The 26,853-nt window shown below is 41.9% G+C and overlaps 1 protein-coding gene across 1 annotated transcript in view; it reads left to right on the forward strand.

Annotated features, from left to right (window-relative positions):
* The first annotated feature begins 20,217 nt into the window (after positions 1-20,217).
* Positions 20,218-26,853, forward strand: part of ACO1 (aconitase 1) — a 63,096-nt gene continuing 56,460 nt past the window's right edge. Inside the window, exon 1 of the mRNA XM_037135044.2 lies at positions 20,218-20,336. The gene's annotated coding sequence lies outside the window, so the exon portion shown is untranslated. The remainder of the gene's footprint in view (positions 20,337-26,853) is intronic.

Below are 26,853 nucleotides of genomic sequence, written 5' to 3' on the forward strand. Positions count from 1 at the left end.
AGCTTTGTCACCTGCAGTTCACATTCCAGGGGTCACTGACTCATCCTTAATCACAGGGTGTAGAGAGTTACAATTTCTGAAACTAGGCAGAGCCGTCCACAACAGCCAACACTTGTTATTTGTTGATTTATTGATGATAGCCATTCTGACAGGTATGAGGTGATATATCTCACTGTGGTATTCATTTGCATTTCTCTGATGATTACTAATGTCAAGCATTTTCTTATATATCGGTCATCTTTATTTCTTCTATTTTTTCTTTTTTAAAATATATTTTATTGATTATGCCATTACCGTTGTTCTATTTCCCCCCTTCATTCCCCTCCACCCTGCACACCCCCTCCCCCACCATTCCCCCCTTTAGTTTATTACCACCTGTCTCAAATTCTTTAGATTCTATATCCCCCCTACTATTCTTGCCCTCCCCCCTATCTATTTTCTACCTACCATCTATGCTACTTATTTTCTGTACCTTCTCCCCCCTTCTCCTTCTCCCACTCCCTTGTTGCTAACCCTCCATGTGATCTTCATTTCTATGGTTCTGCTCCTGATCTAGCTGTCCTCTTAGTTTGCTTTTGTTTTAGGTGTGGAGATTGATCTATCCAGCAAAGCTTTCATTTAGAATGAAAGAACAGATAAAGTGCTTCTCAGATAAGATAAAATTCAAGGAGTTCATCATCACCAAACCCTTATTATATTTCCTCTATTTTTCAATTGAATAGAAGTGTCTATTCAGGTCCGCTGCCCATTTTTTAATTAGATTGTTTCTGTTTTTAGTGTTGAGTTGTATGAGTTCTCTGTAAATGTATCATTGGTGAATATGTTCTCCCATTCAATATGTTGTCTTTTTGCTTTGTTGATGGTTTTATTTACTATACAAAAATTTTTAGTTTGATGTAGTCTCAATGATTTATTTTTCTTTTGTTTCTCTTCCCTGAAGAGCTATATCAGAAAAAATATCACTAAAAGAAATGTCAGAGATTTTACTGCCTATGTTTTCTTCTAGGAGTTTTGTGGCTTCAAGTCTTACATTTAAGTCTGTAATTCATTTTGAGTTTAATTTTGTGCATCTGTTCAATTTTCCCAACACCACTTATTGAATAGACTTTCTTTACCCCATTGTGTGTTCCTGCCTCATCTGTTAAATATTAATTGCCCATATAAGTTTATTTCTGAGCTCTTGATTTTGTTCCACTGATCTCTGTCTGTCTTTATGCTGGTACCATGCTGTTTTGATTACTATAGCCTATTAGTATAGATTGATATGAAGTAATGTTTGATACCTCCAACTTTGTTCTTTCTTAAGATTGATTGGGCTATTCAGGGTCTTTTGTATTTCCACATAAATTTTTGGATTATTTATTGTAGTTCTATGAAATACGCCATTAGTATTTTGACTGAAAGTACATTGAATCTATAGACTCAAATTTGTTATTTTGTAATGTGGAAATTTTAATGATGTTAATTCTTCCTATCCGTGAGCATGGTATAATCCCATTTACTTATATCTTATTCAGTTTTTATCTTCTGTGTCCCATAATTTTTGAGTACAGGTTCAATTTCTCCTTGATTAAATGTATTCTTAGATTTCTTTTTTTTATCTTTTTTTATTGATTATGCCATTACATTTGCTCTATTCCCCCCTCCATTCCCCTCCACCCTGCATACCCCTCCCCCACCATTTCCCCCTTTAGTTCATGAACACGTGTCTCAAATTCTTTAGCTTCTGTATTTCCCCTGCTATTCTTTCCCTCCCCCTATCTATTTTCTATCTACTGTCTATGCTACTTATTTTCTGTACCTTCTCCCCCCTTCCCCTCCTCCCACTTCCCTGTTGCTAACCCTCCATGAGATCTTCATTTCTATGGTTCTGCTCCCGATCTAGCTGTCCTCTTAGTTTGCTTTTGTTTTAGGTGTGGTTCTTAATAACTGTGAGTTTTCTGTCCTTTCACTGTTCATCTTTTTTATCTTCTTTTTCTTAGGTAAGTCCCTTTAACATTTCATATAATAAGGGCTTGGTGATGATGAACTCCTTGAATTTGGTCTTATCTGAGAAGCACTTTATCTGTCCTTCCTTCTAAATGAAAACTTTGCTGGGTAGAGCAATCTTGGTTGTAGGTCTTTGGTTTTCATGACTTGGAATACCTCTTTCCAGCCCCTTCTTGCCTGTAAGGTCTCTTTTGAGAAATCAGCTGACAGTCTGATGGGAACTCCTTTGTAGGTGACTGTCCCCTTAGCTCTTGCTGCTTCTAGGATTCTCTCCTTCATTTTAATCTTGGCTAATGTAATTATGATGTGCCTTGGTGTGTCCCTTCTTGGGTCCAACTTTTTTGGGACTCTCTGAGCTTCCTGAATTTCTTGGAAGTCTATTTCCTTTGCCAGCTTGGGGAAATTCTCCTTTATTATTTGTTCAAATAAGTTTTCCACTGGTGGCTGTGCCTTTCCCCCTTCTGGTACCCCTATAATTCTAATGTTGGAACGTTTAAAGATGTCCTGAAGGTTCCTAAACTTCTCTTCATTTTTCTGAATTCTTATTTCTTCATTCTTTTCTGTTTGATCATTTTTTTCTTCCTTCTGGTCCACTCCCTTGGTTTGAGTCCCAATTTTCTTTCCATTACTATTGGTTTCCTGTGTATTTCCCTTCATTTCAATTAGTTTAGCTTCCATATGTTTCTCTAATTTGTGACTAAAATCAACCAGTTCTGTAAGGATCCTGATAACCAGTGTTTTGAACTGTGCATCTGAATGACTGGCTATTACTTCATCGCTTAGATCTATCGGTTCTGGGGCTCTGAGTTGTCCTAGAGCCATTTTTGGTCTATTCGTGCTGTTAAGTAAGCAGAGCGAAGCCTTAGTTGTTTACCAGGACGAGGCGACCCAGGTCGCTGGTTTGTGATGCTGTGTGTGGGGGCGTGGTCAGAGAGGGAGCAATGGCGGTCCTCTCCGCTAGCCCAGCCCGTCCAGTCACACCACACGCCTGGGGCTTGTTTATCGGATCGGAATTGTGCGAGCCTGCTGCCCCAAGCAGGCTTCCCTTCTCACTGGTTTCTCTGCACGCAGATGCGCGACCAACCGACCAGCCACCCGTCTTCCCTGTGCGCTCCCGTAGCTAGCTCGCTCTCGATCAGCGCTTTCAGCTGCTTGCGCGCTCACCGCGCACCACCCAGGAATTTTTTCTTGCTAACCTGTTCCGCTGCTGGCTTCAGTCCTCATACTGGTCCAGCTGAGTATCTAGTTGTCCTTTGGACTCCATATTGTCGATTTTCCATGTGGCTTGGTTGTGACTGCTGTTAAAAATAGTTGTTCTTAGATTTGGTTGTGCACAGAGGCAAGGTGGTTCCTCCACCTACCTCTCCATGTTGGCGGAAGTCCCTGTATTCTTAGATTTCTTTAATGAAATTGCAAATGAGATTGTTTTCTCAGTTCCTCTAATTTTTTAATACTTTTTATTGTTGTTCAGTTACAGTTGTCCCCATTTTTCCTCCATAATTCTTCCCTGCTCTAACGAGCCCCAACTTCCCACATTCAGTCCTCCCCCACATTGTCCTTGCCCATGGGTCCCACATGTATACATGACCTCCCATCCTCAATTCTACCCTCCATTGGGTTTGTCCATGTATCCTTTATACATGTTCCTTGATAGCCCTTTTTCTATTTTCCCCCATTATCCCTCTACCCCCTCCCCTCTGGTCACTGTCATTTTGTTCTTTATTTCCATATCTCTGGTTATATTTTGCCCCCTTCCTTGCTTTGTTGATTAAGTGCCACTTATAGGTGAGATCATGTGGTATTTGTCTTTCACCACCTAGCTTATTTCACTTAGCATAATGCTTTCCAGTTCCATCCATGCTGTTGGTGAAGGGTGGGAGCTCCTTCTTTCTTTATGCTGCATAGTATTTCATTGTGTAAATGTACCACAGTTTTTTGATCCACTCATTTACTGATGGGCACTTAGGTTGCTTCCAGCAATTGACTATTGTAAATAAAGCTTCTATGAACATTTGGGTACATAGGTTCTTTTAAATTGGTCAGGGTTCTTAGGGTATAATCCCGGCAGTGGAATTGCTGGGTCAAAAGGCAGTTCCATTTTTAGTTTTCTGAGAAAATTCCATACTATTTTTCACAGTGGCTGCACCAGTCTGCATCCCCACCAACAGTGGACTAGGGTTCCCTTTTCTCCACAACCTCACCAGCACTTGTTTCTTGATTTGTTTATCATGGCCATTCTGACCTGTGTAAAGTGGTATCTCACTATGATTTAATATGCATATATCTGATGGCTAGTGATGCCGAGCATCCTTTCATATGTTTATGGACCCTCTGTATGACCTCCTTGGAGAAGTGTCTGTTCAGATCCTTTACTTATTTTTCAATTGAATTGTTTGTCTCCCTGGAGTAGAGTCCTGTGAGTTCTTTATATATTTTTGAGATCAAACCGTTTTCTGAGGTATCACTGACAAATACATTTTCCCATATAATTGGTTCCCTTTTCCTAATGCTGATATATTCTTTAGCCATGCAGAAGCTTTTTGTTTTGATGTAGTCACATCTGTTTATTCTTTCCTTTATATCCTTTGCTCTAGAGGATATATCAGTAAAAATACTGCTGTGTGGACTATCTGAAATTTTCTTGCCTATGTTCATCTCTAGGACTTTTATGGTGTTGCGACTTATATTTAAGTCTTTGATCCACTTTGAGTTTATTTTGGTGTATGGTGTAAGTTGGTGGCTGAGTTTTATTTATTTATTTATTTTTTGCATGTAGCTGTCCAGCTCTCCCAACACCATTTGTTGAAGAGGCTATGTTTACTCCATTTTATGCTCATGCCCCCTTCACCAAATGTTAATTGACCATAAAGACATAGGTTTGTTTCTGGGCTCTCTTTTCTGTTCCATTGATGTATACGTCTGTTTTTATGCCAGTACCAGGCTGTTTCAATTACAGTGGCCTTCTAATATAGTTTGATATCAGGTATTGTGATCCCTGCTACTTTATTATTCTCTCTCAATTGTTGAGGCTATTTTGGGTCATTTATGGTGCCATATAAATTTTTGAAATGGTTGTTCTATATCTGTGAAATACTTTTGGTATTTTAAAAGAGACTGCATTGAATCTATAAATTGCTTTGGGTAGTATGGAAGTTTGATGATGTTAATTCTTCCAATCCATGAACACAGTATATGCATCCATTTATTTGGGTCTTCCTTAACTTCTTTCTTTAGTTTTGTGTAGTTTTCTGAGTACAGGGCTTTTACCTCATTGGTTAGGTTTATTCTTATGTACTTTATTTTTCTTGTTGCTAAAAGCAAATGGGATTTTTTTCCTGATTTTTGTTTTTGATATTTCATTGTTGGTGTACAAAAATGACTTCAATTTCTGAATATTGACTTTGTATCCTATTGTTTTGCCAAATTCATTTATTAGATCAAGTAATTTTTTTTGGTGGAGTCTACAGTGTTTTCTCCGTACACTGTCATGTCACTGCAAACAATGACAGTTTTGCTTCCTCCTTTCCAATTTAGATGCCTTTCATTTCTTTTTAGTGTATGATCACTTTGACTATAACTTCCAATACTATGTTGAATAGAAGTGGTGAAAGTGGACACCTTTGTCTTGTTCCTAATCTTAGAGGGAAAGCTTTTTGTTGTTGCTTGTTGAGTACGATGTTGGCTGTAGGTTTCTCATATATGGCCTTTATTATGTTGAGCTATGCTCCCTCTACTCCCACTTTGCTGAATGTTTTTGTCATAAATGGGTGCTGTACCTTATCAGGTGCATTTTCTGCATCTATGGATATGATCATCTGATTTTGTCCTTCCTTTTGTTTATGTGATGTATTTTGTTTATTAATTTGTGAATATTGGACCATCCTTGCATCCCTAGGATGAATCTCACTTGATCATGGTTTATAATCTTTTTAATGACTTGGTGGATGCAGTTTGCCAATAGGCCAACAATATTGGCCTTTAGTTTTCTTTTTGGTGTGTATCTCTATCTGGTTTTGGGATTAGGATAATGCTGGCCTCAAAAACAGTTTGGGAGCCTTCCCTCTTCTTGGGTTTTTTGGAACAGTATGAGAAGGATAGGGGTTAGTTCTTCCTTATATGCTTTGTAAAATTCTCCTATAAAAACATCCAGACCAGGGCTTTTGTGTGCCAGGAGTATTTTGATTACTGCTTAATTTTACTAGCTGTTATCAATGTGTTAAGGCTTTCTGCTTCTTCTTGATTTGGTTTTGGAAGATTATATGTTTCCAGAAATTTGTCTATTTCACACAAGTTTTCAAATTTCTAGGCATATAGTTGTTTTTAGTAATTTCTTACAATCTTTTGTATTTCCTTGGTATCAGTTTTAATTTCTTCTCTTTCATTTCCAATTGTGTTTATTTGGGTCCTCTCTCTTTTTTTCTTGATAAGCCTGCTTAGAGGCTTGTCATTTTGCTTATCTTTTCAAAGAACCAGCTCCTGGATTCATTGATCCTTTAAGTTGTTCTTTTATTCTCTATATCATTTAACTGTGCTCTGATCGTGATTATTTTCTTCCTTCTACTCACCCTGGGCTTTGCTTGTTGTGTTCCTCCAGTTGTTGCATCTGTAGTTAGATTGTTTATTGAAATATTTCTATCTATTTTAGGTAGGCCTGTATTGCTATGAACTTCCCTCTAAGGACTGCCTTCACTGTGTACCATAGGTTTTGGGCTATTGTGAGTTCATTTTCATTTGTTTACAGAAACTTTCTGATTTCTTCCGTGATCTCATTCTTAACTCATTCATTGTTTAACAATATGTTATTCAGTCTCCTAGAATTTGAATGTTTCTGATTTTTTTCCTTGAGGTTGGATTCTAGGTTTTCAAGCCCTTGCAGTCCAACAAAATGCTTGATATGATTTCAATTTTCTAGAATTTGTTCAGGCTTGTTTTGTGTCCTATCATGTGATCTATCTTTGAAAATGTTCCATGTACATTTAAAAAGAATGTGTATTTTGCTTCTTTAAATGGAAAGTATATATATATATATATATATATATATATATATATATATATATATATAATCAGTTAAGTCCATTTGATTTAGGGCATTGTTCAATACCATAATATCCTTGTTGATATTTTGTTTGGAAGATCTATCCATTGTTGACAGTGGAATGTTAAAATCTCCTAGTATAAGTATGTTGCTGTCTATATTTTTTCTTGAAAGATTTCCCAACATACTTCCTATGTTGGGTATATATATATATATATATATATATATATATATGTTTATAATGCTTATGTCTTCTTGATGTATTCTTGTGTATCATGAAGTGTTTGTCTGTATCTCTTTTTATAGCTTTTGTTTTGAAGTATATTTTCTCTAAGTATTGCTACCCAGGTTTTTTCATTTCCTGTATATGTGCTTGGAATATATTTTTCAAACTCTTCACTTTCAGTCTGTGTAGGTCTTTTGTTCTGAGGTGGGTCTCTTGTGGGCAGCATACGTGTGGGTCATGATTTCTTATCCATTCAGATACACTACGTCTTTTGATTGGAGCATTTAATCCATTTACATTTAAGTTTATTATTAATAGGCACTTATTCCTTGCCATTTCACTTCCTTTGTACTTGTGTTCCTTTATCTCTCACCCTTTTTTTTCCTTTTCTTAAAGAAGTTCCTTTATCATGCCTTGCAGTGTTGTTTGGTAGAAGTGTATTCTTCCAGCCTTCTTTTGCCTGGGAAACTCCTTATTTCACCTTCTATTTTAAACAAGAGCCCTGTTGGGCAGAGTAGTCTTGATTGCTGGCATTTGTTCTTCATTACTTGTAATATTTCTTGCCATTCTCTCCTGGTTTATAGTGTGTTTCTATTGAGAAATCATCTGCCATGCTTATCAGGACTCCCTTGTATGTTACTTCATGATTCTCCCTTGCTGCCTTTCAGATTCTCTCTTTGTTTTTAAAATTTGTCATTTTAATTATGATGTGTCTTGGAGTGGGGCTCTTTGGGTTCCTCTTGACTGCTATCCTCTGTGCTTCCTGGACTTGTGTGACTTTTTATCTCATCAAACTAGGAAAATTTTCCATCATTATTCTTTCAAACACATTTTCTATTCCTTGCTCCTCTTCTTCTTCTGGTAACCCTATTATATGATTTTATTATTACATTTCATGCTATACTGCAGCTCCCTTAAGCCATCTTTATTCTTTTTTAGACTTTTTTACTTTTCTTGCTCTTTCTGGGTGTTTTTTCTGTCTTGTCCTCCAGCACCAATTTGGTCCTCTGCTTCATTTTGTCTGTTTTCTATTCCTTCTACTGTGTTCTTCAATTCAGAGATTGTATTATTCACTTCCTCCTAGCTCTTGTTAATAGTTTCTGTGTCCTTTTTCATGCTGATGTAGATAGTTCGCAGAAAGTTTCTTGTAGCTTCCCAGTAGTTTTTGGTAATATTCGCTAAGCTCATTCTTCCTTATAACCATTGTTTTGAACTCAATATCTGATAGTTTACTTGCCTCTATTTCTTTTAGCACTCTTTATGGGGATTCCTCTTTTTCTTTTGATGAGGTGTTGTTTCTTTGTCTTCCCATTTTTGGAGAGACCCTTCTTGTTTGCTTCTGCTTCCTAAATTGATCTGTTTTGACTCCCTGTCTTTGTGGTGTGAACTTCTATTGTTGGAGACCTGTGTGATTCAACAATACAGTCTCCTTGATCTCCTGAACTTGATGCTCTTGGGATGCCCATTATACTGTTTATGTTGGCTCTTTGGATGTAATTGGGTTTTGATTGTTGTAGCGTCATTCTTTGGTGGGTTCTTCCCTCTAGTGGACTCACTGAGGGTCTTTCTACCCACCAAATCTTGTAATGGTGCTGCCAGAACAAAACCACAAAGCCCAGGAAACAAACCCACACCCGCAAAAATAACTCCCACTTATAGATCCACTCTCAACCAAAAAATGAACCAGTATCAATAAGGGTGTAAAGAGATTATGACTATTATAAGAAAGGAGAGTGAATATGAGATGACCTACTGAAAGAAAAATGATTTTGACACTGTAGAGGGAGGAGTGCTAGTAAGAGCAGGGAACTGGAGCAACACAAAGAGAGAAAGTAAATTTTACATCATAAAAAAGGGCATGAAGAAGGCAGAGTGGAGTAAGAGGTGGGAAGCATATAGAATTAGGTTTAAACAGAAATTAAAATAAAATAAAGTGAGAGAGAGAAATAAAAAGAAAAAAGTAAATACATAATAAAAAATGGGGACCAAATTGGAGAGCAAGATCCACCACAGCACTATCAACAACAAAATGAGCTAAAATGAATATAGGTAGGATGGAAATAAAACAGAAAAAAAAGAAAAGTTTAAGAGGTGTCTACAGGAAAGGGAAGTGATTTCGACATGATACAGGGAGAGGGAATACTAAGAGTGAGGAATGAAAACTAAGAGTGAGGCTAAAAGAGAGGGAAAAATTAAAATTTGAGATGAGAGAAAAAGAAAAAAGAAATAAAAAGCAGAATGAAAAAGGAAAATGAAATCATACAGGCTAAGACAAGGCAAAATTAAAATCTGAGACAAAAAAAAAAGAGAGAAGAGGGGGACAGAAAAATTTGAGATTGGAAATACAAAATTAGTGAAGATGTAGTGAAAAAATGGAAAAGTGCAACAACTACCCTACCCAAAACCAATGAGCAAACATTGCTGAAGGTGGAGAGAAAACATGGATAATTTAAGAGCTGGAAAAAGAATATGAGATGACCATTGACAAGACAATTCATTTTGAGAGGATGGACAGGGAAGAAATAGTAAGAGCGTGGAATGGAAACAAGTTGTAGCAAGACAGAAAACAAAGTTTAAACAAAAATAATAAGAAAGAAGAAGATAAAATTGGGTAAGAGAAGGGAGGGGAAAAATATGTGAATTGAAATAAACTATAATATAAAATCTAGTTACTTAACATACATAAACTTGAAGGACAAGAAATGAATGTTAAAAAGCTATGCAGGAGAGAAAATATCATAAATCATGGAAAACACCATGGCGAATCTCCTCTCAGTAGCATCCAGTGTTTATCACTGTTTTTTCTTTCTGGATCCACCTCTGATGATGTCAGACTGTGACCTTGTTTGACCTTAGGCAGCTTGTTCAAGACTACCAGGAATCTACTATCTGTGGCTGACTCCTGCCATTGTTAATCTAGTCACTCCACACTCAGCAGTCAGGTTTCAGCATCTCAGGACAGGGCAAAATCCCTCCTGAGGCTATTATTTGCCCTCAGGCTGCTGCAACTAGAAGGGGAATGGTCAGCCTGAGCAAGATGGCCACTGCAGTATAGGGGATGACTCAGCGCCAGGATCCTGGCATCTACTCTTTCAATTCCCTCCCAAAGCCTTCATCCCCAGTCTCTCCTCCAGCATCTCTAGTCTACTCTGCCCCACATCTTTCACAAGAGCCCAGGGTAAGTGGCTGCAAATGAAAATTTATGCATTGGCCCTTTAAACAGCTTTTTTCCCTCCAGCTGTCCATCTTTGGTAGAGAGCAACCCTGCTGCTTTTCACAGCTGGATGTATTCTGTGTACTTTTAATAAAAAAAATATTAATCAAATATTATCTGGTCTAGTGCTTGATTTGAGGCTACTATTTGCTTGTTGACTTTCTGTCCAAAAGACTTAGTCATTGATGTGAGTAGGGTGTTAAAATTCCCTACTATCACTATATTTCTGTCATTCTCTTCCTTTCTGTCCATCAATGTTTGCTTCATACCTTTAGGTGCTCCTATGTTGGGTGCAGAAATGTTTACAAGGGTTATGACCTCTTGCTGGATAGATCCTTTTGGCCTTATGTAATGTCTTTATGTCTCTTATTATAGCCTTTGTTTTAAAATTTGTCTCATATAAGTATTGCTACCCCAAATTTTTTGGCTTTCATTTGTATGAAATATCTTTTTCCCATCACTTTACTTTTAGTATGTGTGTGTCTTCTGATCTAAAACAGCTCTCTTGAAAACAGCATATATATGGGTCTTGTTTTCCTATCCATTCAGCTACCCTATGTCTCTTAATTGAAACATTTAATCCATTTACATTTAAAGTGATTCGTTTTAAAAAGATTTTTATTTATTTAGAGAGAAGGTAAAGGAGGGAGAAAGAGAGGGAGAGAAACATCAATGCAGGGTTACCTCTCACATGCCCTGCACTGGGGACCTGGCCCACAGCCCAGGCATGTGCCCTGACTGGGAATCAAAGTGGGGACACTTTGCTTCACTGGCCCTCACTCAATCCACTGAGCCACACCAGCCAGGGCTAAAGTGATTCTTGATAAGTACATATTTATTGCCATTTTATGCTTTATAATTATATTCCTCTTTTTTTAAATAAGTTTCTAACATTTCTCCTAATACTGGTTTGGTGGTAATGAACTCCTTTAGCTTTTTATTGTGTAGAAAAATATTTATTTTGCCTTTAATTTTAAATGATAGCCTTGCTTGGTGAAGTAGTATTAGTTGTAGTTCCTTGTTTTTCATCACTTTGCATATTTTTTGTCAATACCTTCTAGTCTGAAATGTTTCTCTTGAGAAATTAGCTGACAGTCTTATAGGAGCTGTCTTGTATGTAACTCTCTTTCTTTCCACTTTTAGATTCTTTCTTTTTCTTTAACCTTTGCCATTTTAATTATGATGTGTCTTTGTGTGGGCCTCTTTGGATTCATCTTGTTTGGAACTCTGCACTTCCTGAACTTCTTTTCTTTTTCCCTCACCAGGTTAGGGAAGTTTTCAGTCATTATTTTTTCTAAATACTTTCTCAATTTCTTGCTTTGGTACCCCTAGAAGGCAGATGTTTTTACACTTGATGATGTCCCAGAAGCCCTTTAAACTACCCTCATTTTTTAAATATTCTTGTTTTATTTTTGCTGCTCTGATTGGCTGTTTTCTACTACCTTGTCTTCCGAATTGCTGATTCAATCCTCTGATTCCTTTTAGTGTATTCTTCATTTCTGACTGGTTCTTTATCATGGTTTCTATGTCCTGTTTTATGCTTACTATATTTTTGTTGAAATTCTCACTGAGTTCATCAGTCCTTCCCCTAAGTCCCTTGAGTATCTTTATAACCATTGTTTTGAACTTTGTATCTGGTAGGTTGATTGTCTCCATTTCATTTAGCTATTTTTTCTGGGGATCTTTCCTATTTGTTCACTTGGGGCATGTTTCTTTGTCTCCCTATTTTGGCTGCCTCTGTATTTGAATTTGTGTGTCAGGTGGATCTGTTGTGCCTCCCAGTCTTGGTGTGGTGGCTTTACATAGTAGGTGTCTCAATCTCTCTGATCTGCTGATCAGGGTGCTCCAGTATGCCAGGAATGCCCCTTGTAAGGGTTTATGTGATCCATCCTGTTGTAGTTGAGTTTTTATTGCTGTTGACCTATCCTTGGGTGTGGAGTTGCCCCCTCAGCTGGCCTTGGGGATCAACACTACCACAATGTATGAGCTGATTCACTCCAACAAGGTCTGATGGTTGCCAATATCTTCCTTAGGCTGTGCCACTTATGGAGCTAACTGGGTTTACTCTGATATGATATGAATCTTGCCACAGGGTGTGTTGGGTTTTGGTCAAGTTAGGAGGGACTCCCATGTAGGTCAATGTCAGGCACTGTCTCTGACCAGCCCTGGGCCACCTGTTTGGAACTACAAAATGATCCAGTTTGTGACTGCCTCTGTAAGGACTGGATGGGCATGGGAAGGACCAAACTTCATCACAAGGATGGCTTCTACCAGCACCAAGCTGGGAGCAGGTCACCAAAAGGCCCAAGTCACTCAGAGATCTGCCTTCACCTGCCAACTGCCTGTTAGGCTAAGTCACTGAAAGAGCCTCTGGAAGTATGTGAATTGCCTGATGTAGGTTCTCAGTGAGTCACCAGGTAGGGTACCTGATTTTCACCAGGTGATTTTCACCTGATTTTCACATTCAAACCTGGCACCAGTGCTGGATCTGAAGCCACTCAGCAAAAGTCTTAGAACATACTCAGGCCAGCCACCACCTGATGGGGGTCCTATGTTACTTTGTGGTGGGGGTGAGGTCTGAGGGGACCCATCAAGGGAGTCATCAAAGTTCATCAGGCTAAAACAGACCAAGATTTGGCTGTGCAGAGGCAGGGCTCTGCTCAGGAACAGAGGGACCATTGTGAGAGAGAAAAATCCCCCTTGCCCTAGAGCCACACCACTCAGTTTCTGCCACCCCACGGGTCTGTCTGGACCTCCGTGAGAGACTTCCAAGAAAGTATACACCATTGGCCTAGAAGCCACCACAGAGGTAGAGCTTGGCAGGGCATGGCCACAGGGAGTCAAGATGATGGGGCTAACAGACCTCCCATGGGAAGGTGATGATGGTCAGTCATGAGAGGAAAAAATGGTCCTACCCCTAAAGCCATACAAGTCAGCCTATCCCTGTCCACCTCTGACACCCCAAATCTACCCAGACCTCCTTAAGAACCCTCCAAGAAAGTCTATATTACAGGCCCTGGCTGGCTTCAGCCAACAGACTCCTCTACAGGGTGAGGGCTTGTGGGGTTAGAGCATGGGGAGTCCAAAAAGTAGGGCTAGTACAGTCCACTAGGCTGATGCCATATGGGGAAAAGTGCTCCACCCAGAAAAGATGGCATCTGTGTGCAGCGGAAGTAAGGAACTCAGCCCAGGGACCTTGGTGGGGCTTTCCCTTTAGCCTTCTCCCCAGAGCCACACAATCTTCTGAGCTGCCATCCCTGGTGCTTAGAGCAGGGATGTCACCAGAGCCCAGGGTGAGTGGTAGTGAATAGCATGTTGTGCATTGGTCCTTTAAGAGGGTGCATCAGTTTCTAGCAGACTCCTGTTTCTCCCTGGCAGATGAAATTCCTGCTGATTTTCACATGCAGATAGTATGTGGGCTCATCTTCTGGGTTTTATCCTCTGGCGTGGGGAGCCTGGTGCAGGGCTGAGACACCTCACTCCTCAGGGGGGACCTTTGCAGCTAAGATATCCCTAAGGATTCTCATCCACTGCACATGGGTGCAGGGCCAGCTGTATTCACATCACCAGCCTTCCTACCAGTCTTGATGTGGCCTCCTCTGCAAGTCCTTTGTTATAAGACTTCCGTTCATCTAGTCTTTGGTTGGTTATTCAGGTTGATTGTTCTATAATTTAGTTGGAATTCCAGTTTGGTCCTGGGAGGAGGTGAATGTAACTTCCAACTACTTTACTATCATCTTGGATTGCGAGGATGGCTACTTTTTATTATTTGTCCTTCACCAGGCTCAACACCAGTTCCCTTGCCCCCATTATTACAGTCCAGTGCCTTTAGCTGCTCTTGCATCCAATCCCTCAGAATCCAGTGCCACATCCCCAACTAGTTGGGTAGGATTGTGACCTGAGCACTTTTATACCATAGCACTAAAAATTTTGAGTTTCTCCTCCCCCTGAAGTTCCGTAAGCATACTCATATTTCTTCTTAAAGCAGCTGATGTTGGAGAACGGGGGTGGGGGGGAAGGAGTCACAAGGTACAGAGGGACAGAGCAACTCCATGGCAGTAAGCAAGGCTTCGTATCAACTTCCAGTTTCAAGCAGCTGCCAGCAATTCAGGCTCATTAAAACAAACATGAGTTTTAGTCCAGCTAAAGCTCTCTCTCCTTATGGCTCATGTCACTTATTTAAGCTGTGGGGATCCCATGACCCAGCAGCTACAGTCACTTTCGGTTGTCCCACTTTATTGCCCCATTGTCACATAGCATCCCTTTCTCCTCTGCTCTCAAAGACAGTAAACACAACCAAACACCATGTGGGTGGGCCGTTTACATTCTTCCTTTCACCAGTGAGGGACCCTTACTCTTCCCCTTGCTCACCACTTGGGTGAGTGCATTCACTGCTGGATCCTCAAGAGTCTCCTCACATCTACTAACACAGCCCATGGGGCCTTCCAAAAAGACATGTCTCTACCAGCATCCCATCTCCTCACCGAAACTCACAGGATCTAAGATTTTACTCTACACAATCTCACAATATAGCCTGTTACCATTTCGTGGATGTTGGTGGAAGAGATAAGATTCCTGGGTCAGAGACAAAGTACTTTGTTACTCACACACAACCAGGAGCATGAACATAATGCAGCACCAATTCCCAATGGGTACACCAGGGTATGCTATAGTGTATACTATACAGTGTAACGGGTACACCAGGGTATGCCCAGGCGTATGCTATGCAGACAGTGAGTTTGCTTTGTAGCTGAGGGAATATGAGCTCAGGGAATCCACTGCTCATAAGCAGTTAGAGCCACTGCTTTTATAGTATCTTGAAGACAGGTCACTAAGAAATACCCAGAAGAAAGACAAAGAGAACAAAACATGGAAAAGAGTGAAAAAAGCATAAGAGACATAGAAGCTATAGAAAGACTTTTTAAAAAATAAATTAATATGTGAAAGCAGTCTCTTCATAACCTGGAAGTGCAGATGAGTCCAATTAGTGACAGAGGTGCTAGTTTTTTAAACTCCTGCTTGTCAATGTTACTAAATCATCCCCTGGGGAAAAATTAAACAAGTCAGTACCAACAGTCTCTGAACAATCACATTAATGGTCCCGTTTCTAACACCTGCATCTGCCAAGATGAGCAGCACTTCACCTGTGTGCACCTGCAGTACAGAGCCACAGCAGGGACCTCTGTACTACCACCCTGGAGAAGTCCTAAAAATAAATGAAAAATGAATTTTTGATACATAGTGATAGAACAACATTCCCTTCCAGAACATCTGATTTCCTCTTCTTTTGTGCAAAGAATAAGTAATTTATATCCTTAGGGTATGCAGTGATTTCACTTCAATAAAACTGTGTTTGCTTGCATAGAGGTTAAAAGCATAGTCTGCAGTTAGAGCTGCCTTTGTCCAAACCCCAACATCACCATTATGCATTATGTGACCTGAAGCAAATTATGTGATCATTCTGAATCTTATTTGTGAAATGGCAACAACATCACTAGCCTCAGAGGGTTGCTGTAAAGATTTAATGGGTCATTTAGTCACATTTGGCTTTTATTACTAGTTATAGCGAAGGGAGTGGCAGTTAATTGTTCATCAGGTGGCCAAATGGCCCTGCTTCTCTGGAACGGCAGCTCAGAAATTTAAACGCTTAGGCAGCAAGAAAGAGCACACCAAAATCAAGACTAGCCCTGGCTGACTTGCTCAGTTGGTTAGAGTGTCACCCCGATACACCAAGGCCGTGGGTTAGATCCCCAGTCAGGCGTGCAAGAAGCAACCAATGAATGCATGAATAAGTAGAAAAATAAATCTCGCTCACTCTCTCTCTCTCCTTGTCCCCCGCCCCATTCTTCCTCTTCCTTTCTCTCTCTAAACCAATAAATTTTTTAAAAAATGAGATTGTAACAGACAGTAGGGTGGTGGCAGCTGCATACCTTTCCAGGGCCAAGATGAGGCTAAGAGATGCCTTTCCTTATTATGAATATAGCAACTTTTAGAGGAATAAAACATTTATTTTTAACTTCTTCTCATATGAAGAAGACATAATTTAATAATGAACTTTAGTATTCCAGAGTCCCTTTAAACAAGAATTTCCGGAAATACTGCCTTATACTTTATTTATTGCCAAAAAGATATCTCTCTTCTGTGTTATGAGAATATTGAACAGCACACAGGCCAACAGAGAGCAATAGACAGGGGACAGGAAGAAACTGACAATAAGTTAGTCAACAAAGTTGGATTTAAAACCTACTGTGTTCCAGGCTCCGTGCTAGGGATAGTGAACAAAGTGACATGGTTGTACCTTCGTGGAGAATATATTTCCAAATAGCAGCTCCCCGTCAGTCTGTGGACATGCTAGAGACGAATTACCTGTACCATTTAGATTCCTCAGACTTTACACACAATCCCACCCTGGCGTAAGGAATCAAACAGTCTAGGAGATGGGGGCACAGGAAGCTGCCTTTTTAACAAACTCCTCTTGGTGATTCTAAAAAACACCCAGTTTGGGACCCAACACTGCTGTTTCTCAAAGGGTGGTCAGACTCTCAAACTTGGCCTTTCTAAGAGTGCAACATGGGAATGTGTGTTTTCAGTGCACCAAGAAGTTTGGGGACCGTTATGCCAGGCTGCCTTTCTCTTACTACATCACTTCCATCCTATTAAATAACATGTCTAAGCATGCATTATCAGTTGCAGAGCAACTGGTGGAGGAGAGACTGTTCCATGACATGACTGCAGCTGGGACCCTTGAGCTGGACCTGGGCTAGAACACAGACTACATACCAAAATCTTGCCTTAGAGACTGTGTGATTCTGAGATTAATCAGGACCCTTCCCCTGACTCCAGGGATATACTGGTTTCTAGGACAGGCTGTTCTTCTGACCTGCTCAGGTATGTGAAGCAATTTTCCATACCTGGTAGCATTTGCAATTAGTGTCTGTGATTACCTCTGCCCCCACCTTACCTTATGTAATTCTCTGATGCCTTTCAAGCAGTGTGGAGAATAGCCACCTTGCCTTGCAGCTGCCCAAGGGGCATCTCCTGTGTAAGTTTTCCTTAATAGAGTCGGTTAGTTGTCAGACTGGAGTGAGCAGCCTCTTTCTTCAGTCTCTTCCTGCCCTCCACTTACAGAGGTAGATTTTCAGCCTCAGGGCTTTTCCTTGAGTCTGCATGTACCAACAAAAGCATAATGTAAAGTTTGTTGGGTCCAGGTTTTTAGACCTTTCTATAAACTGAGTAAGTCCAATTTGTACAAATAACTTAAGTCAGTTGGAGTATAATGAGACACATCCCTAAGATGTTAACAGGTCTCTGACGGTAGTCCTTGTGGTTCTTTTTACTGTAGCAGAAACTTCTGGTGCTAAGGCTATTAGAAAGAACAATGCTGCTACCCCAGCTGAGGGCCCTTCTGCCCCTGGTGCAGATCTGCGATGCATGAGCAGTTACCTCACCTGGATGGTTTCCTCTCAGAAGGTCTATGAAGTATATGCACTCCTTTGGGCCACTTGCAGAATCTTCTGTATTATGACAGAAATATTTACCAGGCAAACCTTCTACAAGCATAGTAATATGATTCTGAACCATTAGAAGTTTAGCTGTCTCAACATACCATAAGATCTCAATTCAAGAGGTGGTATTTAGGATGAGGAAAAATCGCATGGGTAGGAGGGGACAGACAGATGGTTAAAGAAGACACTGAATTCCCATTTTAGATGGGAAGAATGCCAGGTGCCTTTGGAATACCCAGGTGGCAATGCCCCACAAATGGCTGGGAATAAAGAGTGTAGAGACCCAAGGAGGATTAAGACCAATGAAGGCAGATGTGGCAGGCTTCAGCTACTGGTGGCAGGAAGCCTGCATGAGAGAGAAATGAAGAAAACTCATCAATGTATGCAGTCACAGATAACGTGAGAATACAGAGTGCAGTGAAGGAGCCTAAGGAAGAGGTAAGTCAGGAAAGCAGAAGGCTCTAAAGCCAAAAGGAGGTTAAAATTCCAAAGAAAGGCTAGTTACCGGTGTCGAATACCGCAGAGCAGTCAGCAAGGCAAGCACAGAAGAGAGGCCAGTGGCTTTGCGATCTGTGTCACTAGCGACATTCCCAAGAGCAGCAGAGTGGAGTGATGTGGGAACTGCTTCCTTCAGGTTTTCTGCCCAAAGTGTTTACTACTAAACTTCAATTCCTTTTACAGTCCTGATTTCATTATTTTTTGTCAAGGATTGCCACTTATCATAATATGTGCCTGTTATCATTACACATTCAGAAGTTTTGCCTTTTGAAAGGCTGTTTTAGAATGGAAATTTAACTGCGAGTGTTCTGTGCCTACCTCCCAGCCTTCTGGCCACTCCTGCTGGGCTCAGACTCTCCCTAACTTCCAAGCCCTGGGGGTGGGGCAAGTCTCTAGTATTATTTTTCAGGGTTGGTCATGAACCTCTGGCCTATGGTGGACACTCAAGGAAAGTTTGTTTCATAAATGTGAGTGGAAGGAATTTACCAAGTGGGCGGGAAGAAAGTCTTCTCTGCTATTTGAAATATAGTAAATATCCCCTTTAAAATTAAATGTAACTAGGGAATAGTTCCACTTTGTAGCATAGTGTGATGAAAAAAGCGTGGGCTTCAGAGTCAGATAGGCCTGGGGACTGAATCCTGGTTATGGGACATTTCATATTTGCACGGTAGGGGAGTATTCCTCACTTCACAGGGCAGTTGGAAGAGGTGAATTAAATAACATGTAAGGATCCAGTCAATCATAGGGCCCTGCACGGAGTAACAGCATGGTAACTGGTAACAGTAGGTATCAGTATTTGCTATTATTAATCTTATAAACTATTTATTCAGATTCTCAAGATAGAAACTACATTGTCTAACCACTACTCTGTATACCCGAAACTAATACAATATTTTTTTAAAGATAGAAAACTACAAAAACTTCCCATATAAGATGGGCAGGAAAACCTCACCACCTTTCATCTAGAAAGATCTAATCACTTCATTGGACTCGCATTTGCCTGAGAGGGCACAGCTCCAGCCAACCTACCAAACAAAAGTAGGTCCTATGAAGGAGGCCCACAGTGTCAACTCTCACCCATTTCACTAACGTTAGAACAGCCTGCATTGTAAAGTGTTTTCACAAGTTTAAAAAATCACACACACAAAATTTGCCTTTGTACCCATGGAAACGTTGCAGTCCTATCATGTTAGCGTGACCCTGATGACCACTTGGCAAGCTTCTCAAGGAATTAAGGCGCACGCACTCGCGTGCACGCGGTGCTTGTGTGTGTGGGGGGGGGGGCGAGGTGGTAGGAAGAAGCGAGATCATCGGTTAGAGATCACACCTACTGAAGCAGCCAAATAATGAAGCCTTAGCGTGGCATTCGGCCAGATCATTTTTTAAAAGCTTCATTTCTTCCCCGCCCCTCACTTTTCAGCAGGAGCTAGGCCGTTGCACTCCGGGTCCCAAAGCGAGCTAAAGTCACCCTGTTCTCAGGCCATGGAAAGGCAGGAGTGGACTGAAGCCCAAAAAACAAAGTCAGCAGGGTTGTGCTACGATTACGGGGTCAGCAACCCTCCCTCCCTACTAGAGCGAAGTCCTGCAGCGGGATGGGGGAGGGGGAGCGGGAGCCACGGCAGACTCCGCCCCCACCCGCCCCCTCAGGCCAGAGCTTCTGCTGATCCTGGCCCCAATCCTCCGCCCCGCCCCGCCCCGCCCCAGCTCCGCCCCCTGGCCTGGGGTGGCCCGGGGAGGAGCGAGGAGCGGAGGAGGTGTCAGTAGCTGGAACCACGCAGCTCACGGAAGAGCACCCCGCTGCTCAGTGCACTGGAGCGCCCCGCAGCTTGGTGTCCGCCTGACCATCTGAGCCCCACGGTGCAGTCTGTAGTGAGTACCGACTGGGGCGGCCTGACATCCCGGGTGGGAGCTCCGGCCGCCCTGTACCCGGAGGAGTCAGTGTGAGCCTCTTTCAGAACGTCCGGGACACGTTTCCCCGAACTCCAGACTCAGGCTTGCAGTGACTGGGGGCGGGGGAGAGTCCGGGGAGGCCGAGGGAAGAATCCAGGGCCAGTTCTCCCTGGGTACTGACCTCTTCGCCTGGACAGCCGTGCGGGGAGCAGGGTTCGGTACTGGAAGTGGCTCTCCTCGTCTGCCTTTGTCTCGGTGTGCGTGCAGCTTTGAGAATCCTCGCGATGCGTGGGCCTTACTGGCGAGCCCTCACCGAAGCTGTGCAGGCCGGCCAAACAGGGGAGCCCTAACTCTGAGAAGGGTGTATGCGGCCCTCACCTGGTAGGCCTCGCTGAGCTCGAGCTGGCCAGATAGGGAAATCCTCACCGAGGTGCTGGTAGATTGGGGAATCCACACCAAGTGGCAAGAGAAAAATGGGGCAAGGGGGAAAAGACCCCTCGGTGGAAGGTGGAAGGGTGGGCACAGAGTCCGCTCTAATAGATTCAGAGACCCAGGAAGGAGCATGAGCTGCCTTTGCTAATTCAGCCCGCACATCAGAATGGCACATCTTGGCCTCTTGTACCACGCAGAACCCTCGGGGTGAGGGCTGTGAGGGGTGGGGAAGGGGCACAGCCTCTAGCACAGCAATTGTCAAACTTTTGGGGGGACTCAGAACTCCTTTACATTCTTCAAATTAGTATATCTACAGTGGTTTTGTTTATGTGATCCTTACATGTAGAACAGAATTTTTTCTAAACTCAATAATTCATTTAAAAATAACAGCGGACCTATTACATGTTAACATATTTTTATGAAACCTGCCATATTTTTCCAAATACAATATTACTGCAAAGAGTGGCATTTTATATTTTTGCAAATCTCTTAGATGTCAGGTTTCATAGTAGGCAGATAGATTCTGAGATCTGATTCTGTATTCAGTCTGTTGCAACATTACACGTCACGTAGCCTTGCAAAACGTCACTGTGTACTCCTGAAAACTCAAGAGTGAATAAAGCAAATAGCATCCTGGTATTATTTCAGAAGAATGCCCTGTACCACATCACACTGTGAGAACCACTGGTGTGGGAAATACATTTGAGGCTTCAATCTCTTTGGTCCTCCTTCTTGTTTGTGATCCTTCCACCGAATGGAAACACACACCACCTCATGCCTTGGACAGTGTTAACCTCTGCCATTTAGAACCAACCTTACTTTGGAAACCAAGTGCTAGGGCCCCGTGTAAGTGATGGGGCACCTGGTATCCTCTTGAAAACTCAGCAAGGCTCACAAGTGGCTTTGGTTGTTTCTGTGGCCCCACAGCTTACCTCTCTGTGCATCCGGATTGCAGGAGTGAAGTGTCAGATAGGATCTGGAGATTCCAAGAAGAGTTTATGGGGAGCTCATATCAAGTGTGTAGGGGTTTGTGTGAAAGTTACCAGGCAGTCAAGAAGTTATTTCTGAAAGAACATGGATGCATGCATGTTTTTGCCTTCCATTCCTCTATGTTAATTTCTGTGCATAGTTGTGTAGCCTTGAGTTTGTTGGACTGATTTCCCAGTCTTAGAGCCCTTGCAGTTTCCACTTTCAGAGGTGTGTCAGTGTGAGTGGCACTTCCCTGCCAGAAAGCAATGACCTGCATCCTGGTGTGTGGTAGGTGGGATCTCTCACTGGATTATTTTCTTGACTTCATGTTCTGTCAGCACAAGTTCAGATAAAAATCATGTACATCAAAGAACAGATGTTCTCTAACTCTGTCCTCCTTTTTGCTCCTTGTGATGAATCAGCAAGGCGAGTGCATGAGTGCTGGTGTGAGTCTCATTCCCTTCTCCTGACCGAAGGGCAACTCTGGGCAAGCCCATCTTTGGATAGTGCGATTTTCCTGGGCTGTTGCTCAAACGGATGTTTATGGAGGACTTTACTCCTTATCCTCCTTATCCTTTTATGACTGTTATTGTAAAATCACAAAGCATAGTCCACATTGCGGCATAGTTCATGAACTCTGAACAGAAGAAGTGGCTTCAGTCTAAGAAAGTGGCCTCTTATGTAATCACTAGGTTCGAATTTGCGTGGGGCACAGGTGAATCAACCATTGCTGACAGTCCCTCACCTGTGAGAGTTGTGCTGGGGCAGACATACCCCAAGTACAATTCGGTAATAGTGGTGGGACTAAAACAGCCTCAAGATTGTTTTTAAGGATGGTATGTTTTATAAAACTTTTATTTGCTCAGATAAAGAATCAGTTACAAGTGGATTGAGCACAGGCCTGCGAACCAGACAGTCGCGGTTCAATTCCCAGTCAGGGCACATGCCTGGGTTGCAGACCAGTTCCCTGCAGGCCAGTTCCCAGCAGGGAATGCACGAAAGGCAACCATACATTGATGTTTCTCTCCCTCTCTCTTAGATAAAGGGGGGAGATGTTTTTCTCCCCCTCTGAAGATAAATAAATAAAATATTTTTAAAAAAGAATCAGTTACATTTTTAGTGCAGGTGACATCTATACTCTTGACACCAACCCACCCTTTGAAAGTTATCTATTATACAAATTTTGCCAAAGTTAAGGATATTTTAGGAAAATAGAGGGTGACTAGTTAGTCCTCACATTTGTACCTTGGAGTATGAAGCTTGTCTTAAAGTGAGTTTACAAGTATAAAGGACACAGGGACAATAACTAAGGGGGGTGGAAATGGGAGGGAGGTGGGGAGCACGGGGCAGGGTGGGCTGGGTTGGGAGAAATAGACAGAAAACTGTACTTGAAAATAACTAAATAAAATTAAAAAGATAAAAATAAAAATAAATCCATTTGGTTAATTTGAGTCCTTGTGTGAGGAGTGACTACACAGTGATGTCACTCGTGCTGCCTGCTGAGGGGTAGCATGGTGCAAGAGTGTCAGCTCTGGCTTTGGGGGCCTAGGTTTGTCTCCCAGCTTGACCTTGTACCAGCCATGAGACCTTGGCAAGTTACTTAATCCCGATGATCGATCCCCACCTGTAAAAAGGGGTGGTGATACCTTTATCAGGGAGTTGCTGAGGGCCCATGATAGAGGTGAGGTGCCTGGCACCCTAGAGGTACTTGGCACATTGTCACTGGGTTCAGTGCTTATGGAATGACCTGGCACTTGTGGCATCATGCCTGGAAGTTGCTGCTGTTCTTCTGAACGTCTGTCCCAGCCCAGAACTCCTGAGCTCCAGGCCCAGGTATGCAGCAGCCTGCTGGATATCATCGTCCCAAATTCACCAGATCGCACAGACCGCCTGGTGCCCATCTTGGCCACAGCTCTGCCAGCTGGCCCAGACGAAGAACACAAGGGTTCTCCTTGGCCTCTCTTTCTCCAGTGCTCACCCTCGGTTCATTCTGCTTTCCTAACTGGGATCTACATAGCCACTGCTCTCTTTTCTTACTTGATTAGAATACCACCGTAGTCTGCCTCCTAGACAGCAGCCCAGCATCCTTCCTGTGAGCCATTCCCCATCATTACCAGAGTGATCTCTTAAAATCAAATCAGATCTTGCGATTCCAGCTTAGAATCTTTAATGGTGCATTCTATCTTGAGGAGAAACCTGAACCTTTCTGTGAAGTCCCTCATGAGGTGGGTTCTGCCCCTGTCTTTTCCCCTTTCCTCTTAGCTCTGTCCAGCCTGCAAGCTCCCACAGGGGCACACTTCCATGCCTTTATATGTGCTGTTTTTCTGCCCAGAATGTTCCTTCCCTGGCCGTATCCCCCTGTGTCATTCTGGGAGGCCTGCATGTGGTGTTGCCGGCACCCAGAGGCCCTCATGACCACCTCCCATGCCGGATTAAGGTCTCTTTTGAGAGGCTTCTTTGTGACCCTGCCTCTCCCACTGCTGAAGCATGGACCGCAAGGCGCTGCCATTACCTCCTGACCAGTCTGTGGGGGACTAAAGCACAGGGGGGACTTTTATCCTTTTATCCTGGCAGTCCATGAATGTCAATTATACAAATGAATCCTGTGTATGCCCTAGTGTGTGTATGGGTATTTGTGTATTTATTTATATACCTAAGTTGTTTGGGTGTGTGATTATATAGTCTGTGTGTTTAAAATTGCTTTATAAATGTTTGGAAGACAGACATACCAAACGTTTACTGTAGCCAATTCTGAGCAGTGTGTTGTGGGCTGGAAGGAAGACGGTGATTTCTACCTGTTACATGTTGTAACACCATACGCCTGCCTACCCCACAGCATTCCTGTATTGCTCTTACAACCTGAAAACAAAATTCAAAAGTCAAGACTAAAATCCCAATAACTTTTAACAGGAAGATAGTTATTTCTCTAGGAAGAATATTACTACCACCTCCTCTTCCACAATAAAACAAAATATGTCAGTTGTCACATTATAGTTCTGAACAAGTGTATGTGATACTAGTATAAATGAACTCAAAATAATCTTGAGAGAGAGCTCTCTCAGATCAGAGCACTTGGTTAAACAGTGTACACTTAAGCCCCAGATCAAAGCATTCTTTAATGAATTATCATGCAGCCCTTACAATGATGGTATACAATGCTATTTCACAAAATAGCCAAAGTATACACTTTAAATTTAAAAACATACTACCCAAGAATATTTCCCTGTGACCCTGTTTACAAAGAGAGAAAGCATGTACCTGGGGGGGGAGGGTCTGTGCACCTATGAGGACCGAGGCAGAGGCTCTGCCAGACTGAGGGCTTCCCTCTGGGTGCTGGGCCACGGCTGGTTTTTAAATTTTCTTCACTTTGCCTATCAATAATGTCTAGCTAGTATTAAGCAAGTATTACATTTGATATGGCAAGCATTAAATTTGACATCACCAAAAATACCCTCTACATTACTTGTACACATAGTACATTGAGAACAATACAATTGCCTTCATTTTTCCTAGATGGACTTGCACCGGCCTGCCTGATAGCAGACCCTGCTGCTCCCTTCTCCCAGTGGGAAGCGAGGAACTGAAAACAAACGCTGACTGGGGTTGTCACGTTGCACTGTGACTACTTCCCCACGGAGCAAGCTCCAGCCTCCATCCACCTACTCCAAGCAGTTGACCCAAAGTTTCGAAAGTTCTTGATAAGATTAGCACCATCACCTGAGAAGCCACCAGCAGACCATCTGCCTAGATCATCTGGCCTTCATTTCTTTTTTAGCTATTTTTAATGGAAAATTTCAGACGTACAAGGAAGTGGAAAGTAGAAACTTCCAGCTTTACAATTAGAAACATTAACGTTTGGCCAGTCTTGTTTTATCTACAACTTTCCTCATACTCTCTCCTTTTCCCTCTGCCAGGAGTTGACATCTTCATTTTTAGCTATATAAATTAAAAAAAAATTATGTGCCATGTCTTTTTAGTGGCGAGCATGGACTGACTGCTATAGCAAGGTCCTTATTCTCTTCTGCCCTAATGTTGGCCCGATGGAGCCGCTAGGTGGACCTTGAGCACTCCCAACACGGCCCTGCTTCTCTGTGGCTGTGTTTGCTCTTGTCTGTGTAAAGCAGTCTCCCCTCTTTGCTTCCCCACTCTCCATAAAGCCTTTCTCCATTGCCCTAGCCACAGCTGTCTCTTTCCTGTGGCCTTTCTTATGATTCTTACTCTACTATAGTGATTTGTATGCTTATCTCTGTTTCCTGGTTAGATTCTACTCTTTGTATAAAGCAAACAAGTATTTTCCTTATCTCTTGTATTACTTAGCAATGCCTAATGCAAAGGATGCTTAAAAAATAGATGCCAAATTAATTTTGATTAAGTTCATGGGAGGACAACCTACATAAGAAATGTATCACATTGAAAGAAAAATTTACGGTAACTGTTTATGACCAAGAACGTTTGATTTCACCTGAGAGGATTTGAAAGATTTGTGACAAAAAGACTCTTAAATTTGAGCCAATCTAAAATGACAACTTTTTGAGAAAAATATTTTTCTTCATGGTCTGTTATCATTTTTTCAAGTGTATTCAGGAGCTTTTAGGTCTTTTCTGATTTTATAATGTGTTCCCTGCCCCCCCCACCCCTGCCCAGTAAGGTAAGAGTGGCTCTGGCTGGACTTTAGAGTATTCATAGCATTTTAAAATGTAAAGTAAAGAAACATAGTGTTTGTAAATCTTCAGTAAATAAATAGGCTATATTGAGGGCCCATGTCCCCATGAAGTTGACTTTAATCTCATGAACCGTGGTAGCTAACAGGTACAGAGTTTCCCAGGGCACAGTGTATTTTCACCTGTTACCTTGTTTAGTTATCTCAGCAGCCACTGTGAGCTGGGCAGAGCAGTGCAGGCCAGGTATTATTGCCTGGAATCTGCAAAGAAGTAAACTTAGGTTGAGGTAAATAAGTGAATCTTGAATACAGTAGACAGTAGCAGTCTGATTTTCATTTTTGATTGGAAACCAAAGGGCTTTGAGATAAGATGTTGCAAACCGGCAAAGTCAGGGCATTATCTTCCTAAGCATTATATGTCTATGGGAGACATAC

This window comes from Artibeus jamaicensis, unplaced genomic scaffold (assembly GCF_021234435.1).
Source record: "Artibeus jamaicensis isolate MK-2021 breed Jamaican fruit bat unplaced genomic scaffold, CSHL_Jam_final scaffold_1964, whole genome shotgun sequence".
Lineage (NCBI taxonomy): Eukaryota > Metazoa > Chordata > Mammalia > Chiroptera > Phyllostomidae > Artibeus > Artibeus jamaicensis.